Raw genomic sequence first — 12,817 nt, 5'->3', positions numbered from 1 at the left:
TTGGGGTCTGTTAATGTTTCATTTAAAGAGATTTTTACTTGTGCAAACTGGAATACAGTCGCTGAGAAAGTAGAAGTGTTCTTGTCAGCTCACTGATGATTGCGCATGAAGCTTTGCCCAGTCGGGAAAATAATTTTTGCTGATCATTTTAAATGAATTGAAGGTGCCATGTCAGAATTTTTAATCATTTAGTTATATTCTACACCAAGATTGTTATTGATTCTTGCAACACAAACATTCCTAATCCAGAATTAAAGAAGCCATTACCTTGTTAAAAAAGTGCTGATTTTTATGCATTGAGTGAAGTATTTGATCATTTTAACTTCAGCATTCTATGATTTAATTTTAAAGTTAATATATTTTAAATGTACTAAATAGCATCATTACATAGAGTAATTAAAAATATATTTAAATACACAATATATACGTTTCAATAGAAATTACATTAAAGTATATTTTAGTTTGCCAAAAATGATTGTCAAAAACATTTCAAAAACAATAGAAGTAATTATGAAATCACAAATTAGTCCTACTTAAGATGGATCATGTAATATAAATTTAAACTATAATACATTTTCATTTAATTGTAAATAACATGGAATTAAGTGTATGAAAACATTACATTTTGTGCATGCCAAAAAATATACTGCTTGAGATTTAAAATATCAGAATCCTACCATCACTGAACTAACTGTCTTGAAATATCGCACTCATTGCTTTAACGTGATTGATTAGCTAAACAGAAAGCTCTTGAGGTACTTTCCGTCTGTCCATCATTTTGCGCGTTCACGGCTGGCAGTCCAAGCCAGAAGCTGAGCGCGTGATTAATGAACTTGAAGCGGTTTTCCTGAATTACAAGTGTGAGGAATATTGGCGACGGCGTCCTACACATCTAAACGTCTTAAATGTAATAGTTAAATAAAGAGACCAAAAAAGAAACAAGACTAGTGTGAGTATCGCTAAAGCTTTTCATCGTTAAAGGGAGCTGAGCAATTTAAAACTCCTGAAAACGGATGGCGTTTAGTGTTTTGCTTCTGCTTTTCAGGTAACGTTAAAGATGCCATGAATGGCGAAAGTTCTAGAAAGGCTTGTTTCACCTTTAAACATTTACCATTGTGCATATCTACTTAAATATAAACGCCTTTATAATATGTAGTAATAATAATAATAGTGGTAATGAGAAAAAGCAGCTCTTCAATTAAGTAATGTAGTTCATTATCCTAACTGTAGGCTATTTACGGTTGCTAAGCAACATAGGGATATGGCGCGCTGAAATATAATGTGCGGTCCCAGGTGTGGGACTCCTCGGAAAAATGGCCAGGATACCTGCAGGAAAGGGGCATGATTTGCCTCAGAATATTGTGCTGAGAATTAGGCCTCTTTTCATGCAGGCACAAATGAAATGACATGAAAAAAAGTGTTTTAAATATCTATTTTTCTTCTGACATTCACTAAATCAACTCCCCCGAGTACAAACATAATAAATGTTCCTGCATTTTTAGATTTAAGTGATGACTGCAGTGAAACCAGCACTTTGGGCTCTTTAACTGCAAATCTGGTCATGAATTTTCACTAGTTGAATGAGGTTTGAGTTGAGCTCCATTACCTCAGCTCATTGAGAGATTGAGGCTAAGTAGAGCCATTACTGGGGCTCCTAGCGTTTGCCTGCACTCGGTTCTTTGCTCCCTCAATTTACTCTGGGCCCGTTGAACTCCTCCCCCATACAGCTGCTGCATCATTATGATTAGTCCCATAAATGATAGACAGTGATATCAAAACAGCATTCCCTTTCCCTGCACTGAATTCCCAAATAACTACTTGATAGATATCTTCCCCAGCTCATTAATTTACAGACTTTGTCTAGCAATTACTGCGTGACCTTCATGTAAATGGGCAATTTGGCAATTTAAGATGCACCAGCAGTATTTTGTCATTGAACTGCTTTGAGGGACAAATAAATAAGATAATCGATTTATACAAAATGCTTTTGATTGAATCTACCTTCTGTTAACAACATACTTGATAACACAGTTGTTTTTGAACCATGTTGATTGGGCTATAATGGATGTTATCGAACCAATAGGAATATTTTAGGATCAGTGCAAGTTAAGCTCAATCAGAATTTGTGGCATGTTGATTACCACAAAAAATGAGTAGCCAGTTTGGCAGGTTATGATTCATAAACTGACAATAAAATGTCTTTCAACTAGGAGCCTCCAATATTAGAAAAATGAAGAGTAAAGAGGATCGAGGGTGCACATTGGACGAGAAGCACCACGTCTTTCAAATCGAATTAAATTAGAAAAAAATGCAAATAAATGCTGTTTATAAGAGTCATTTAAAATGTTATTTATTTTATTTTATGATACTCATAATCAGATTTAATGATAATTATTAAAACTGCAGTCCGTAACTTGTTTTGGTTAAAAATGATCCAAAATCAGTTTTTGAACAAGTACATAACCAGCCAGTGTTCAAAACTATCGCCTTAGCGTAGCCCGATTCACAATGGTAAGCTTGTAATAATGTTTTAAAATAAAATTGGTACTGGTGGGTTTCTGCGAGAAATTCAAGCATGCAGCCATTCGTGTTTGCGTCATTAAGTCATATCTGTTTATATAAAAGAGGAGCCCCAGCTATATGGCATGTGGAGGATGCTACAGGCATCTGTTCATTTATAGCCTTTTCTCACAGCAGCTGCAGTAATTAAACATATTATTTTGATGGCGGATTGTAATCCAGAAAGGTTCAAATGACAATCATCAGTGACAACTGGAGTTTCACACGTAGTCAAAAGCAAAGACTTTGGACTGCGGAGTTGCTACAGAAATTGAAATCTACAGGTAACGCTAATACACACTAAATACACAGTCACGCATTGCTGATGTTGTTAACAATAACAATTTGAGAACAAAGTATAACAATAGTAATAATAATTTTCACATTGTGACGTGATCCAAGCTAAGCGATCGTTAGATTTAACCACCATTGGAAGCACGATTTATGACTTTTTTTCTCAGTTGGTCAGAACAAAAGTGGCAGAAATGTTACTTACTTGTTCAGATGACATTTTCTGGTGAAAATTCTTATTTTGGTCATACTTCCAAGATGTAGAATCTGTGATTCCGAAGTACAGTATCCACACCGATGTGGTGACTGACAGCAAACATTAGATTCATCCACACTGAGGAGCCATGCCGATGCACAACCCACGTAAAGATGATAATTCCACAAATAACTGCAATTGTAGGTTTCAAACAGAGATGGCGACAAAGAGGCAAATCTTACGGACTGCAGCTTTAATATTTAAATCTAAGTGATTTTCTGGATTACAGTCTGGGGTATTCCTGATGATTTTGTTTTGGCTATGAAGTTCTTAATTTGCCGGAAAATAAAACATTTTGTAGCCAAATTGTCTAGTGAGTGAAAACGTACATTTCAAACCCTGCTTAAGACTTGATATGTGATCATACATGATATAGTATGAAAAAAAAACTTCTTTTGTGTAAAGTTATGTAAAGTCCAATTTTACAACTTTTGTTGCCAAGACGATGCCTAAAACTCTAAAACGACCATAAAAAGAACAACTTTATAGCTGAAACTATGCACAAGTTAGAATCAATGTAAGTGTTTATTAAAATTATAAGCTTTACAATTCTGCCGTTTAAATCCTTCAAAAAATGGCTATGTACTTCCTTTGTAAGCGCCTCGCCATAACCTTGAGTTTTGCTTTTTCTTTTAAAGAAAAGGAGTGAACAGTTGTAATTATTTTTTTGTGGTAATCAACATTATGGCACAAATGCTGTTGATTGAGCTTAACCTACTTAACCTGGAATATTTAGCCTAAATCAGATTTCTGAGAAAATTTTAAGAATCATGCAGTGATGATGAACTGATTTATTATCAACAAAAAAACTGGAGAGAAACAAGCTGTGTAATTTGCTTAGTCAAAATCAAGCCTTCAAGAACAAAACTGTTTTGGTCGTCCTTGTTTTTTTAATCTTGTAAATTCTATAAATATCTCCCTACGAGTACAAGTCGTGAGGCTGCATATTCAGTGTTGAGCTGAAACCTGCTGACCTTACAATACACCAGTGAGTAAAGACTACGAGTGTCTGGTATAGATGGGCCGCAAACGCCTGACCCTGATTTCACTACAGCAGTTTTACTCATTCAGTGAGCGACTTCAGTGCACTGAGGTTTGTTTTGTGTTTAAATGATAAAGATATTTGGAAGATGATGCATATTTTTTGTGGTGTGTGTATATAAGTCCTCTCTCTCTCTGCGTCTGTCTCTTTGCTGAGGTAGCTGTACCTACTGTGACTTTGACAGAGTGTTCCCCCTTGTGTGTTGCCCCTCTGTGGATGTGTGTGTGCTATATCCGTACTGCAGCGTATGTATGTGCGATGCTGCCCGAGCTGCAGTGTATGTTTTTTTTTTATATATATATATATATATATATATATATATATATATATATATATATATATATATATATATATATATATAAAATCATTAACAAAAAGACACATGAGCTTGTTTGTATGTGGAAATGATGCTTTGGCCCTAATGGATTATTCTAACCCTTTGTCTTTGTGTGTTTCAGAGAGAGAGAGGGGCTAAACGTGATGAATGAGATGGGGGTATGCTAAGAGAACTTATAATATGCTGGCTCCGGCATTGCTGGGAAATGCCATATAATGCTCATGTGTGTCTTTGAAATGGCTACATGTGTGCACAGCCTGCTGTTGAAAGGTTTGTCATGCTTATCTGGTCTAGTCGGGTCTATTTCTCTCTCTCTCTTTCACACACGCTCTCTGTCTGTCTGCCAGTCTTTCCCGTTACACCGCTATACCATCTCTCTCTCTCTCTCTCTCACTCCCCCTCTTTCCCCCCATTTATTGTAGAGGCTGTGTGACTGGAATACTGAGTAGCTAATCATTATTCCACCAGTGAGGCACAGTGCACAGGCTGAATGTCAATTCTCTCTCTCTCTTTCCTTTTCCCATTCCTTCCTTCTCCCTATCCTTCCTCCATTCCCTCACCCCTCTTCCAATTCACTCCATCATTCCTCTTCCTTTTCCCTTTCCATCTCTGTCTCTCCTTCCCCTCCCATTCAGTCCCTCCTCTCTCTCTCTCTCTCTCTCTCTCTCTCTCTCTCTCAGCCTTGTACCCTTGGGTTTCTGCTTGTCTCTGTAAGAATAACAAGGAAATCTTATGGAAATGAGGGCTGTATTCAAGGATTTACCACCGGTTACAGGTATAGAACACGAGGCTTTGAAACACCGTCATCCCTGCGCAGATTTGCGTCTCGTGTCTTATTGGAGAGTCTGTGTTCGGTTGCATCAAAAGGGGATTCTGCACTGATGAGGCTGCGGAGCAGAGCAGAGGTGGAGAGACAGCTGTTGAATGCATATTTAGCCGTTTCAGGGAAAGAGAGAGAGAGGGAATGGGCGGGATGAATCTCCAGTGTGTAGACAAACAGGGCTGCAGTGAGGGGGACTCCTGCTTAACAACAGGTGCACATGACAACCCTTAAAGAGACACATCACGCAAAAGATGGTTAGCAGGTAATTAGAAGTGAATAGTTTGGGGTCATTATTTTCAGTTATGTGCTTGTGGAATCAGAATGTAAACCAATTAGATTAATACATTAGTTTTTCCATTTGTGTCAAATGAAATGAAACTTTTTTTGTTTGTATAAGAATAAAGGTCAAATAAAATTAGAATGACAAAATATATTATATAGGTTATTATAAAAAATATCTATTAAATATAATATTAAAAATATTATATATTTTTTTTAAATATAAAATAAATAAAATAATAAATTATAATACATTATTGTCCTTAATATAATTAATAGAAATAATAGATTAAAAAATATACAAATGTTTCTGTATAAATGTGAGTGTATGTGTATGTGTATATATACATATGTATTGAATGAAATAAAAAATCAGTAATTGAAAACATCTAAAATTAAATATGATAAAAAAAGAAATATTTTAATTAATTAATTATGATAATAATAATTATTCTATTAAGCTTTATGAGAGAAATCGCTAGTTTTCAATGAATAGTAGAAAATGTATAACCTGTTGGGTGTCTCATAGTTAGTCAGCCTGTTCTGTGTGTTCAAGTGCTATCAGTATATGTGTAGTCTGAGTTGGCATTGTGATGTCTACTACCTGTGCTGCGTCAAGGCACGTCAAGTGTTTTACGTTTGTGACAGTTTTCTTCACTTATTTAAATACTTGTCTGAGAAGATAGTGATCTCACTGATGCTGGCTGATATTTGTCTTTGAAAAAAAGATGAGGAGGAGAGAAAAATGGAGAAAAGGGCTGTAGGAAGGAGTAAGAGCTGATTGGATTGGAGGGAGAGCAGAGGAGGTATAGGGATACAATGAGCTGAGAGAGAGAGAGAGAGAGAGAGAGAGAGAGAGAGGGAGCGCATATGAGGAAGGGAGGGGAGTCGGAGTGAATGCAGCTTGCACTGCTGTGCTTTGGAATTACAGCTATGAACATTGTCAGGGACTTGAAAAAGAAAGGAAAGCAAAGGAGAAAAGGACAGAGGGGGAAGAGAAACATTGCAGAGCCTCTTGATGCTCGACGCTGAAGAGAGTGTGTGAGAAGACAGAAGGAAAAGAGGAGGCGCACCGAAGGAGCTTCACACGATCCTCTCATCTTCAGTTCCAGAGCAGATCGGCCTGTTGTCCCCCCATCACTGGGGTCGTCATTGGAACTGTGTCTCACCGTGGGTATCTGTGTGTGTGTTTGTGTCAGATCACAGCTTATTCCATTATGACTGTATTATTCACAGCTCATAAAGCTCAACTACGGTGATGTGGTGCCTTGCTTTTGAAACACTGAGTGAAAGAGTATGTCATGCCGCTGACTGACTGTGTGTGTGTGTGTGTGTGTGTGTGTGTGTGTTGCCGGCGTGTGATTGGTATTCTGTAGACAGTGTGCAGTCCTCCAAACAGGCTCTGCTCAGAATGGCTCCACAGAGCAGGGATTGTGTTAACCTGAGGAGGACCACTCTCACACAGGGGTGAGTTTTCAACAGCCTCTCACGCTCTCTCTAGCCCTCTGGTTTTTCTCTAGATCTGTCTGAAGTCCTCTCTTTTTGCTTCATCTCCTTGTCATAGATGTCCTCTGGCATCACTCTTGATAAATTTCTAATTTGCTGTTTCGTTAAATCTCAGTGCACCATTCAGATTTTCTCCCCTCTTCCCCTGTTTCCTGATCTCCCTGTTTTTTATTCTTCTTCCATCCTCTAGTCTGAGTCAGAGAGAGCTGGCTGTCTTCTTCTGTTGGCACATTCTGAGAAAATTTGGTAGTATTGGTTGCCCCTCTTCTCTTCTCTATCCTGATTCTTTCCTCATTCGTACAGTGGAAATAATCATTTTCTTATTCAGTATTTTGCCTAGGTTTCCAGGAAAGCTGTTTAAACAACCTTAAAACAAGATGTGTTTCATTTAAGATCATTTAAAATATTTTTTTAATTCTTTCATTAGATAATACAAGCTGTTTTCTGAGAATATATCTTGAAGTAGGTTTCTTTACCCCATTGACATTTAGTTTTTCTTGTTTTAAGCATAAACTTCAATTTATTTTGTAGATTTATGCTTAAAGTACCAACAAATAAATGCCAAAAAGAAAACTATTTTAAACATGAATCATAAAAGTAATATTTGTAATTAATATTGTTGTTTTGTATTTAAGTAAATATCTAAACATACTTAAAACAAGATCAATTTTATTTTCTTTTATTTTCTTTCTTTTTTTTTTTTTTTAGATAACAGGCTTATTATTTTCAGAGAATGTGTTTTGAATTAAGTACATTTTTTTTTCCTGTTTTAAGCATAAACTTCATTAAATTGTTGCATTTATTCTTAAAATTAAAAAAAAGTATTTTTGTTTTTGGATTTTATTTTGTAGTTTTACTTATCCTCAAGTCAGCTGAAGGGTAAGTTTTACTTACCCTTTCTCAAGTCAGCTGATCTTGATAAGGATGTTCAGATCCTTAAAACAAGACAAAAAACTGATCAAGAAGAAACTGTTTTTTGTGCAGTCATTTCCATACTTAGTTTATATTCAGGGTGAAGGCAGAAATCTTTCCTGTTGCACACATTGGCACTGCTGCTGTTTGTGTGTGTGTGTGTGTTTGTGTGTCTCTCTGTTATATCTGTGTGGTGGACACTGTTGCTCACTGTTAACAGCCAGATCCAGCTCACTCACATGTAGCTCTTTTTCACATTTTCTGCACTTCTGTGTGTGTGTGTGTGTGTGTGAAAGAACATGGCAGCTCTTGTCTGGTGCCTCAGATGTGGATTTCTCACAGTACATCGATCCAGATTTCTACCCTTTTGTCTTTGTGTCTTCCCACCTGATACACACACACACCAGATCTCACCTTCTCACTCTCACACAAATGACAGTGTGCTAACATACTAAATGCCCCCATGGGATTATGCGTACGTGGATGGTTGTGTATTGATCAGTAGCATTTTAGAGAGCTTTAAAAGGTCACAGTTCAGGCCTGGTCATATTTTAGTGTCCATCTTCCCCTGCGTCTCACCCCGTTCTAGCCTTATTAACCGTTTTACAGGGTGTGTGAGTCAGCGGACCTTCAGCCTTTTGCTTATAGGTGTGTGAGTATGAAAAATGACTTGTCTGTGTTGGTAGAAGGAGTGAGAGAGCAGGGGGCTAAGGGGATGGATGGTCCAAGCAATAGGAGGAAGGGATGGAAATGGAGAAGAAAAGAGGCGGATTTGAGTAAGTCGCTCCTGAGAGTGACATGTGTGATAAGCAGGAGTGACACCAATGTCAGGACTGTAACCCTTCACAGTGATCCCCTCTCACTTCCCTTCACTCTTTCTGCCTCTTCACTTAATTTAACTAAGGCCTACTCTTGGCTTCATGTAAGCCTTGGCTGTGAAACCAGGCCATAGAGTCTTGAGGTGTGGAAATTTTGTGGGCAAAAAGGACCATTGTCTGTTGTTAAAGGATTAGTTCACTTTTAAATGAATTTTTGCTGATAATTTACTCACCCCCACGTCATCCAAGATGTCCATGTCTTTCTTTCTTCAGTCGAAAAGAAATTAAGGTTTTTGATGAAAACATTCCAGGATTTTTCTCCATATAATGGACTTCAATGGGCACCAAACGGTTCAAGGTCCAAATGACAGTTTCAAGCGTGACCTTTTCAATGTAATTGCATATTACGTGACGTCACGAATGCGCATCACAGAACAGATCAAGACGAGCATTTGTGCTTATAAAACTTAAACTTTTTTATTTTTTTTTTTTAAATGGCCGATCGTTTCGCTAGATAAGACTCTTATTTATTGTTTGGTATCATTTAAATCCATTTGAAGCTGCACTAAAACTGTCATTTGGACTGTGAACCGTTTGGTGCCCATTGAAGTCCATTATATGGAGAAAAATCCTGGAATGTTTTCATCAAAACCTTAATTTCTTTTCGACTGAAGAAAGAAAGACATGGACATCTTGGATGACATGGGGGTTAGTAAATTATCAGCAAAAGTTTATTTATAAGTGAACTAATCCTTTAAGAGTGTTGTGATGTAGTATGAAGCACATTTCACATAGAAGTAAACCACACACCAAGCAGATTTCTGTTATTCATTCATTTCATTTCATTTTTTGGTTTCAATTGTCAGTTTAAAGGTAATTATGTAATTTAAGCTAAATGATGGTGATTAAATTAATTGTGATTAAAGGCTAGCTTTAAAAAATAATAGTGTCAAAATGTCCCATGTCAAAATTACCTCCACAGTCTTAGGTGGTTGGCAGGGTATTGCTTTGTTGCTAAGATGTTTTAAATAGGTGTTGGCATATTGCTCTGGGTTTGCCAGGGAGCTCTGAGTGGTTGCTAGGTGGCTGCTTCCTAGTCAAATCAAAATAACCCAACAATAATTTTGCGGTCACATTTACTGTTGTTCGTTGAGTTTTTAAGAGCAAAATCCAGTTTCAGCTCTATTTCAATAGGAATCGACAAGAATGGGAATTTCATGTGAGGTTGAAAGGTTTCCCCTTGCAGATTTTGTGAAGTTGGTCACATGGATTCGCCGCATTGACCAACAGAAATCTGCTTGGTGTGTAGTTGACTTCTGTGTGACGTGCTTCATACTACAACACTACACTCTTTTGACAATAGACAATGGACTTTTTTGCCCACAAAATTTTTGCTAAAGTAACCGCACCTTAAAGGATTAGTTCATTTCTGAATGAGAATTTCCTGATAATTTACTCACCCCCTTTTCATCCAAGCTGTTCATGTCTTTCTTTCAGTCAAAAAGAAATTAAGGTTTTTGAGGAAAACATTCCAGAATTCTTCTCAATATAGCGGAGTTCAGTGGGGTTCACTGGATGGAAGGTCCAAATTGCAGTTTCAATGCAGCTTCAAAGCGCTCTACATGATCCCAGACGAGGAATAAGGGTCTTATTTAGCTAAACTATTGGTCATTTTCTAAAAAAAAAAAAAAAATTGATATACTTTTTAAATGCTAGTCTTGCACTGCTCTGCGATCTGCACTCATGACGTAATCACGTTAAAAAGGTCACACGTGACGTAGGTGGAAGTATCCAGTGTCTACAAAGCGAATGTGCAAAGATTAAGCCAAACAGCCTATACAAAAAAAAGGTAAAACAACGATATCGGATGATTTTAAAGTTGAAGGAGAAAACTTGATGAAGTTTTTCGCCCTACCACGGTACTTCCACCTACGTCACGTGTGACCTTTCAACGTAATGTGTGGCGCATCGCAGAGCAGTGCAAGACAAGCATTTGTGGTTAAAAAGTATATCAATTTTTATTTTATTTTTTAAAGGTCCCGTTTTTCGTGTTTTTTTGAAGCTTTGATTGTGTTTATAGTGTGCAATATAACATGTGTTCATGTTTCACGTGTAAAAAAAACACAGTATTTTTCACATAATTTACTTACCTGTATACCGCTGTTTCCACTGTCATAAAAACGGGCTGATGACTTCCTTGTTCTATGAAGTCCCTCCTTCAGAAATACGTAACGAGTTCTGATTGTGCCAGCGGTTCCTGTGTTATGATTTGACAGCAGTTTAGCGCAGCTTGCCCGGAAAGGTCATGCCTCTTACCATAACGTGGAGATGCATGCGCTCAGTGGATTATAATTTTCGGGAACCGAGTTAAACATAAATTGTAACCATTGATCTCTAAGTACAGCATCCCTGGGAAGGCCAAATAAAGGTGATTGGACTGCAGGATGAAAATAACAGCGTTTCGACGACATGGCAACAAACACACTCTACAAACGCAACTCTTGCTCTTCTCCGTGGGAGCGCAACAAGACCACGCCCCCTTTTTTTGTGTATTCCTGTGGGCGGAGGTTAGTCAAAAAACTGTTTTAGTGACGTCATTAAAGAAGGAAGTAGAGGGATGTAGTCCAAACTGGCCGTTCGATGTAGGCGACTTCTGTTAAATAAAATATCTCGCTTGGCATTGAACTTTGAGCTTTAAAATTTTACAGATTTTATTTATACTCTAACAACAACATTACACACTAACTAAAGTTTGAAACATGGGATCACGAAGAACGGGACCTTTAAAAAAATGACCGATCATTTCGCTAGACAAGGACCTTCCACCCAGCGAACCCCACTGAACTACATTATATGGAGAAAAATACCGGAATGTTTCCCTTAAAAACCTTAATTTCTTTTCGACTGAAGAAAGAAAGACATGAACATCTTGGATGACATGGGAGTTAGCAAATTATCAGGAAATTTTCATTCAGAAGTTAACTAATCCTTTAAGACTCAGACAAGGCTTAGATTAAGCCAAGCGTAGGCCTTAGTTAAATTAGGACATTTAAGTATCTTTTATAAATGTGCCTTAGAAAAAAAAAACATTACTTGTCTGCATCCTGAGACAAAACAATGGCACCGATATATTTTAAGATATGTCAGTGCAAGTTGCTTTCAGTTAAAACTCCTCAAACATGCAATTCACTAAACAGGGTAAATTAGCGTGAGAGCGTCATTCCAAAAAAGCACCAATGGGAGTGGAAAGTTCTGTGTGTGATTTACTGATGACGTGCAACTTAAAGAATAAAGACGCAGCCGGATCATTTCCATAATGACCAACGCAATCTACAAAACTGCTACAAATGTATATGGAATAAGGTCAGCCACAAAAATAACTCTGTCCATGCCTTTTCAGCACTAATCTTTCACTGTGTGTCTTCAGTAAATCCTGACAGTAGTTTTTTAACGGCAAAAGAGGGTTTGTGCTGATGCATGCTGTCAGTAAATCTGGCCCATAAACTGTTAAAAAAAAAAAAAAAAAAGTTAATTTAAAAAATGTTAATTGTGAAGAAAAAATTTGAAATCTCATTATTTAACTTCTAATGTTTAGGAAAATATCAGTTTTCCTTTTTTTTTTATATGTTCCTGCCCTTCAATGGTTAGAGCTGTAATTGGTTTCTGAGGGTGTGCTGCTCAAATATAAATTTTGCTGCAAGAGCTGCATAACTGACCTCCCCATTAGATATTCTCTTATTCTGTCTCTACACTTCTCTCACTGTCCCTCTGTCTCTGTCTGTCTCTTCCCCTTTGTCTCTACATGTCTCTGTGACCTCTCCTGTCCTTTTTTTTCTCTAAATGAGCACATCTTTTTAATGCAGTCCTTTTTTAACGTCTCATTCTCACTCTGCCACCGTCCATGTCGCTTCCTCTCCCATCTCTCATCACTCTTTTTCCCTTTCCTTTCACCCCTTTCTTCTCCCCCTCCTCCCCTTCATATCAGTCCAGCTGA

General features: G+C 37.4%; 1 protein-coding gene across 5 annotated transcripts in view; it reads left to right on the top strand.

Moving 5' to 3' along the window:
• The first annotated feature begins 5,977 nt into the window (after window positions 1-5,977).
• The window catches only part of LOC125242882 (glutamate receptor ionotropic, kainate 5-like), an 87,732-nt gene continuing 80,892 nt past the window's right edge, over window positions 5,978-12,817 (top strand). For 4 of the 5 annotated variants that reach the window (XM_048151949.1, XM_048151951.1, XM_048151950.1 and 1 more), the window contains exons 1-2: window positions 5,978-6,757; window positions 6,964-7,054. The gene's annotated coding sequence lies outside the window, so the exon portion shown is untranslated. The remainder of the gene's footprint in view (window positions 6,758-6,963; window positions 7,055-12,817) is intronic. The other variant, XM_048151948.1, reaches the window with a different exon arrangement.

This window comes from Megalobrama amblycephala, linkage group LG13, assembly GCF_018812025.1.
Source record: "Megalobrama amblycephala isolate DHTTF-2021 linkage group LG13, ASM1881202v1, whole genome shotgun sequence".
Taxonomy (NCBI): Eukaryota; Metazoa; Chordata; class Actinopteri; order Cypriniformes; family Xenocyprididae; genus Megalobrama; species Megalobrama amblycephala.
The sequence above is the reverse complement of the archived record's forward strand: the minus strand, read 5'-3'. Positions and strand labels throughout refer to the sequence as shown.